This window comes from Sesamum indicum, linkage group LG2 (assembly GCF_026168435.1).
Source record: "Sesamum indicum cultivar Baizhima isolate 11 linkage group LG2, ASM2616843v1, whole genome shotgun sequence".
Classification (NCBI taxonomy): domain Eukaryota; kingdom Viridiplantae; phylum Streptophyta; class Magnoliopsida; order Lamiales; family Pedaliaceae; genus Sesamum; species Sesamum indicum.
In genome coordinates, this window is record NC_142658.1 from 13,562,499 (window position 1) to 13,571,165 (window position 8,667).

Genomic DNA, 8,667 nt, shown 5'->3' on the forward strand with positions numbered 1-8,667 from the left:
AGAATTGACTGAACTTGAACTTGTAGATGATGAGCTACATCCAAATCCATATAAGCGTCCTTTAGAAAGACCTCCAATGATATCATACCAAGTTGAGATATCGAATGAAGACTATGAAGAAACATCAGTACAACCATTTTTGCAAGGTATTCTTCCTGCACAAATACATTAGATACAAAGGAACATTTATGTAATAAAAGTCTAACAAAATTTCTTAACATATATACTAACCAATATTTAAATCCAATGACAAGTTATACTTACACTAATTCTTTTGGATTTGTTGTCGATGAACTCCCCATGTTCTTTGTTCTTTCTATGGCATATTTGAAATAGCTCAAGATCAATCACTTCTCTACCAAGTTCTTTTTCCTATAGTATACGAAACAATATTAATTCACATGTTAAAAAATTACATAAAAGATATCTAAAAACTTTATACATAAAACTTACCATTTTTTTGCCTATGTGCCCCTATAGGAATAGAACCACCAGTGTGTTTTGTTATCGAACCATCTTTTTCAGTCAATAATATTTTCTGGCAGTTCGATATTTTCCTAAATAATCTTTTGAGGCCCAATACTTCTGAACTAGCTCATTCCATAATTGGTTATTCGACCAATAAGGATCTCTATCAATCATATCACTCATTTCTGGTTCTTTACCTAACTTTTTATGAGCATCATTCAGTGCCTTTTGCTTAACTTTATACATCATCTCTTTAAATCAATCACTCGCATTTTCATTCAACACCTTCCTCATTTTCTCGTCGGTTAGATTATCCCACCAATACCTCAACTATCACATTTCAAAACAGTAAATCACATTAAATAATTACAAAAATATGTCTACAAATGAATAAACTGGATTAAATATAAACATATTTATTACCTTGAAGTTCTCCGACAGCAAATCTTTACATGCTTTTGGCACTGCGTGTCATCTTGGCAGTGCCTCAGTGAAAATGCCTTTAATATCATTTATGAGGTTTCGTGTAACACTACTTTTAATAAATCTATTTTGACAAAATAAATTTAAAAATATATATAAAATTAAGAAATAGAGCTAGCATTATTTATGAATATATTAAGCTCAATGTTAGAAGCTTTGGAATTATCGATTGTTCATCACTGTCACTTTTGTCCTTTTACTTGGATGATCTGGGATCTGAGCTCCATTTTTGGGTCCCTGTCGACATCCATGTGATACAATATCTTCACTTTGCCCTGTATTTTGTTCATTTTCAGATTTTGAAGGTATTGTTTCAACAACCTATAACAAAAATAATAATAATAATAATAATAATAATAATAATAATAATAATAATAATAATAATAATAATAATAATAATAATAATAATAATAATAAAAATTGTTTAATGCATAATAAATAATATAAAAAAAAAAGTGAAAAATTGTCTTACTTGCGTTTCACTGTTCGAACCTCTTGGAAGAATACAAATCGAGATACTTTGTCCACACACCTCTTTACTAGGATTAGAACTTGGATTATCTTCAGGTTGTGATAGATGATCTCCCACTAACTCCTCATTCTCATCTCGAAGTTGCAAACTTCTATCTCACCCTTGCCCACGTCCGCCCGGCTTGTCCTCTAGTCACGATCCTGTGTCAAAGAGAAATAAAAAACTATTAAGTTCTAAGATTGAGATTACTATGATGAACAACGCTGATATGAAATGCATATAAAGTGATAGAATGAAATAATTAAATAAATAAAATTACACGAACAGTGTCCATATCCTCATCACTTTCATTTGAATCATATTCTTGTTCTTGCTTCTCATCTTCTGGTTCGAATTCTTCTAATTCCCAATGATCTTCATCCTATATTATGACATGAAAATCTACAGCATGTTGAAGTCCCTCAAATTCATTTGCATCTACTTCTTCTACCACACCATCCGAAACAACATTGATCTCATCTCGATCAGTTTCAATCAAAATTTAGTGTGGATCAGATGCCTCATCCTCTTGAAAAGTAATATCAACTCTTTGTTCAATATTCTAGTCTTGTCCTTTAGCTAATGGGACATCAAATTTATCGGTAGCCTTTACTTTGCATATTACCTACCAATCACGCCTCTCTTTTGGTGCTCGAAAAGTTTGTGAAGTAGACTTGTTGTGCTTGGAAGCCAATATAAAAGGGCTATTTGATTTTAGTTTCTATTTTTAGTTAATTTCCACAAGACCCGATGTGTGCCACTTAAGCCTTTTATCAGAAGTGTCGTACCAATGACACTTAAACAAGACAACCCCATGTCTTATCCCCTAATACTCCAATTCTATAATTTCTTTCATAATTCCATAATAATCTACTTCATATTCATTGTACGTACTCCCAACACACATACACCATAATTTGATGTTGCTTTAGAATGCCCGTATTCCAAAGTGTGGAATTTGAATCCATTCACAAAGTACCCTTTATAGCAAAAAACATGTCGACTGGGGCCATAAGCCAACTTTCTTATGAGGTCGTCAACTTCGTTACGGGTATCTCGTATCAAGAAAAAAAATAATTTATAAGATAACATAATTTTGAATTTGGTAATACATACATTGTTAGAAAGTAATCTATTACTAACATGAGCAAGTAGCCACCAAGAAAAATCTGTGTCCTGCAATGTTTCAAGTTCCACGTATGTTATTCTTGGAAATTGTTTTATATTTTTTCATCAAATTTCCTACAGAAGTTGTGATGATCATATGTTAATTATAAACACAAGTCAATCGAAATATTTGTGAGGACATAATAAACGAGTTAGATCACTCACTGCAGGAATGAATCTATTTTCTTATAATTCATCAACACATATCTATGTGCAGCCTTCATCTCATCCTAATCGAGAAATCTAACTGCAATTCTAAAACCAAGTGGTCGTCTAAGATGTGTAGAAAATAGACTTTCACAAGAATCTACCATTCCTCCATCTTCATTTCGTGCAACCTGATTTAATCGGGATTTTACATGTGGTTCAAAATATGAAGAGCAAAATGTTGAAACTTCTTCAATCATATACGCCTCAACAATTGATGATTCAACTCGAACTCGATTTCTAACCTTTTTCTTCAAATGGTATAGAAACCTAAAATTTGTTAAACTTTTAATTACACAAGATAACTTATATTTTCTTGTTATATAAGATAATTGAACTTGAAAAATTTACCTCTCAAACATAAGCATTTTGCAGTCAACTGTACTCATTAGACATCTCCATCAACTGTACAAAATTAGAATAATATATATATATATATATATATATATATATTATCCCCATTCAACCCTAGCCCATAGTTGTTGGATTCATATATATATATATATATAATAATTATAATATTATCCCCTGGTTCAAATTAGAATAACATTTCTAATAACACAACTGCATCGAGTCAGAAGAAATAAAAGGGAGTGGGCTCAAGTTTTGTTACACAAAAAAATACAGAATTGTAAGGCTGCATAAAGTTCACTGTTTCTAGGTGGTCGAATAATCTCATCTGTAACTGTAAACGACATGAGCACAAAACAGAGACATAATTACTAATATTATGAATGCACCAAACGCCACAAGACGAGAGCTATACACTCTTGGTTCAAAGAATTCAAGTACGGATGTCCTTGCCAGCACTCATTCAACTATCTCTCTTGCATAAACAATTTTTGCCAATAAATTTAGAATTATTTCCTTCGCCTTACGGCTCATAAGTAGGTCAACCAATTGAAAAAATCCGCACTACCTTCCCTGTCATACCAAAAATAATTAAGCATATGATCTCTATGAGTCTAAAACGGATGGTTCAACAAATTGTGATTCATTATACGTATATGCACACCCTAACAAATAAATTTATACAATATTAATGTTGAATGGTAAGGCGAAACAACATACAAAATCTCCATGACAACCTTGAAACCAGCGTCACGGGTTAGTAGTGGTCTACGATGTTCGCATAACTTCCATTCCACACAAATAAGTCTGAATTACAACCGATTCATTGGTTGAGCTAAACTCCATTGGGCTTGCCCACGATCCACCACTAGAACGCAAACCAGAACTATGCATCCCATCACGACTCATTTCCCACATACACTGAAACATGTTTTGATATTTTACATCCAATAGTCAATTTGAAAATTAGTAGAATTTGTGAAGTGCATGTTGACTGGAATGCGCGATGGAATGCTACGAAGTAATAGATTCGAATAATAGTAATGGTAATAGATTACCAAATTAAAACAAAGGAAAAGTTATTTCACCTAAATAAATCCAATAACATTTACAATACTTTTTTTGGGGGATTGGCAAAAACTTACTGAAGGAGCTTTACCCAGAAAAAACTTAACAATATTAAGATACTGGAATAGTTCAAGATATACGAAGTATTATGTAATTGCTTCTCTTACAGTAGAGTAACTTGTATGTATAACATATACCTATATGACTTTGAAGATTATGGCCAACCCATGTGATGGGTGTCGAGACCATAAAAAATAATTCCTATGAACACTTTTGTAGAAGTGGGAGTAGGTTCGATTCCTCAGGGATTGGCTTTACCGTCGATTCCTTAACCCATGTGATGGGCCTTCGATATTTCTCCGATTTTTTTTCGATGGCATGATTGCTAACGTCACACGTTATATCGAATGGAATCCAATCAGGAGGCCGGATCACGGGTGCTAAAGTCAAGGAATCTTTCAACATATCGAAGGCTTTTGCACAAGCATCATCGAACTCAAAATTTGCATCATTTTGCAACAATGCATACAATGGTTGGGTAATCTTCAAGAAATCCTTGATAAATCGATGATAAAATCTTGCATGACCAAGAAAGGAACGAATCTCCCACAAAAAAATTATATATATATATATATATATATATCCAAATTTAAATAAAATAAATCTAATATACACTTATTTGATATATAAATAAAAAAAGTAAATAAAACATAAATTAAAATTAAATTAATTAATAAGTATAAAATTGAAGTATATTGAATAAAAATGATTTAAAAATAAAAAATATAAGAGTATGATTTAATATTAAAGTAAGTTTTAGAATGCATCTCTAACTATATCTTTTAGATAAAGTCAAATAATGGGACATTTATCTACATTAGATAAAATAAAAATATTCTTTTACATGATAAAATAAAATTATAAGATACAACAGAGAATTGTGGTTTATAAAATTTAATAAAATAAAATTGAATTTTTATATGTAAAAAAATTAAAATATAATATGATGATAAAATCATCAATAAAAAAGTCGGACATTAAAGAGTTTCATAATAATAGACGTGTTAAAATATTTATACACTTATATGAAGGTAAAGGATTCTATTAAATATTTGAGAAAGTCGAATAATTTATGCAATGAAGCCTTAAAGCGTTTATTTTTAATCATCATTTTAATATAATTATGATTTTTTAATATATATTTTTTTGATTGTTCATTTGTTGAATATTTATACATGCAGCAAAAGATTTGAAAATTTTGAATGCAACAGATTGAAGACGAGGAAAGCTCTCCAACGTTCTAAAATGAGGGCGAAAGACTGGAAAATATTCAACAAGTTTTAGAAGATTTAATTTATTTATTCTATTTTTTTCACTATTTATGATGAATTTCATATGTACTAGCAGTTTAAACGAAATTTAGCATTGTTCGTTTTTAATAATTCTAGATTGAGCTTAATCTCGCTAATGTTTTGAAATTGCTAATAAAAACAAATTCATGTTATACTTTAGCAAAATTACTTATATGCTTTAAATATATATTTTATGTTGGTTTTTGGTGTATCTTTTGTAACACTTTACGTTCTTAATTTGTGTGTGTTCACTAATTATTCATTGTACCTATTAAATGGAAATGGAATAGAAAAGTAAAGGCATATCTTAATAAAACATTATATGTTATGTTGGATATATTGAAGGTAAATTGTATGATATATAAAGTAAGGATGAATGAATAAATGAATGAAATGAAATAAAAAAATATAAAAAAAAAATAGTTTTGAAATTTTGAGATATTTTGTATTTGCAACTAGAGAAACATCATGTAAGCAGCTCGCATCAAGGTATCAACATTCATAAAACACAAAATGTATAAAGTGAACCATAGTTATATTCCACCAACAATACTATAACATAAGTAAATCTATATAAACTAAAAATAAAATAAAAATCTATAATTTTCTAAATAATTATTGATAACTCATTCAATTCAAAGAAACTAATATTTTATTAGAACCACTACATAAAGGTAGTTTATTATATTCAACCTTATAAGTGTCCATTATTAAAGAATATTTATTATTATAGTCACGATAAAAAATAAAAATATTTCTCGTGCCTTGGCATGGGTTTTGTACTAGTATTTAAAATGAAGACCAACAAATGATTCCATCTATGTACCAGAGTTTTTTAATATTATATTTTTAAATTAAGTTTTTTTTATCAATAATTAGCAAAATGATGATTTCTATAAAAATATGCCCTAATATTTACGACTTCTTTACAATATAGTACATTTACTAAAAAAAAATCATTTTTTTGAAAATAACAATCAATATATACTGTATAATTTTGTAATTATATATTTTCTATCCATCCGTTGACTAGGTTTATTATCCGATTTATTTTTATTTTATTATATTTTGAGATTTGCTTCATACTTATTATGATTCCATCTCGCAATTAATATATGTCATAAAAGTTTAAGACCATATCTAAATCATTAAAATTAAAGCATAAAAAAACATTTTATTGAATAACATAGAGAACTTAAATTCAATAAAATAAATAATTCTTCAAAATCCTTTAAATCGTGACTTATGAATTAAGATAGGTTATGAAGAAAGTTTCCTTAACTATAAATAATTAATCAATATTATAATATCATGTAATTGGTGATAAGAAGCTGAAATGAAGAAGAACGCGGGTAGCCGAAGATGAAAGCCATATTTCAGAGTGAATTGCTGTTGAATCTTATTCATGGCAAATGCTCTGTTACAGTGTTTAAATACAGAAGGGAAAGATGATGAACGGAACTAACAAAACAGCAACTAACCCAAACAACTCTATTAACCACATCAGCGCCAGCCAACTAATAAAAACGTAAAAGAAATATACAAAGCTATAAAGAAAAACGTTAAGAACAAAAACACGCTTCTTCTTCCTTCCTTCTCTGTTCTGATATCTGTCTGCAAAGTTCTCAGCCAATTCCTTCTTTAGCTTGCGTTTCAGCTTGTTTTCTTCCAGTGCATCCATCATTTCTAACACCCCCCCCCCCACAAGTTGTACTTGGGACAATGGCAAACAAGCCCAACTTGCCCAATAAAGCAACGAACAAAGGACCAAAAAGAGGTTTAGTGAATAAATCGGCAATTTGATCACGACTTCGAACAAGCACGGGCATGAGAAAACCAGACTTATAGCAATTACACACCACAAGGCAATCAATATCTAGGTGCTTTGTACGTTCATGAAACACGGGATTCGCCATTATGTGAATGGCTGCTTGGTTATCACAATGAAAAGGAATGGGAAGTGAGACTGAAATACCAAAATCCTTGAGCAAATAAGAAATCCATTGAAGCTCACAGGTGGTCGCAGGCATACTGCGATACTCAGCCTCAGCTGAGGAGCGTGAAATCGTGCACTGTTTCTTCGTTTTCCAAGAAATGAGTGCAGTGCCAAAAAATATAGCAAAACCAGTGAGTGAACATCTAGAGTCAAGGCAAGCGCCCCAATCCGCATCACAGAATGCTTGTAACTGAAATGAATTAGAGGTGGCAAAGAACAAACCAAGGCCCGAACAACCTTTCAAATAACGAACCAAGTGCAATGCTGCCTGCCAATGAGATTGACAAGGCCTTTGCATAAATTAGCTGAGCTGCTGCACAGCGTGAAAAAGGTCTGGACGTGTGAAACAGAGGTACAACAACCTCCCAACCAAACGACGATACCGTTCAGGCTCAGCAAGAAAATCATCTAAAATTGACTGTAGTTTAATCCCAGGAGGCAAGGGAGTAGTGGTTGACTTGGAAGACTGAAGACCACAGTCGTTAATTATGTCCAAAATATAGTTAGTTTGAGTAAGTGAAATGCCAGCCTCAGAACAAGCAATTTGGAGTCCGAGAAAATACCTCGCACACCCCAAATCTTTAATTGTGAACTGCTTATAAAGATAGGTTTTAACTTCAGCATTACCTCAAGTGAATGAGCCATAAGCAGCACATCATCACGTATACTAGAAGTCCAACAAAACCAGACGGCAAAGTTTTGAAAACTAAGCAGTGGTCATGCCCAGACTGCATGAATCCAAACTTCTCCAAGCTGCATGTAAACTCAGCGTTCCATTGGCGTGAAGCATGTTTCAAGCCATATAAGGAACGCTTCAAGAGACAGACATGCCCAGGTTCAATAGGATAACCCTCAGGTGCATCCATAAAGATTTCTTCATCAATATGCCCATGTAAAAAGGCATTGTTGATGTCAACTTGATGCAATGGCCACTGGAAAGTTGCAGCAATGGTTAAGAAAAGACGCACAGTAACACATTTTGCAATTGGAGAGAATCGTTCAGTGTAATCAACACCTTCTACCTGCGTGTAGCCCTTAGCTACAAGTCTGGCTTTGTGGCGTTC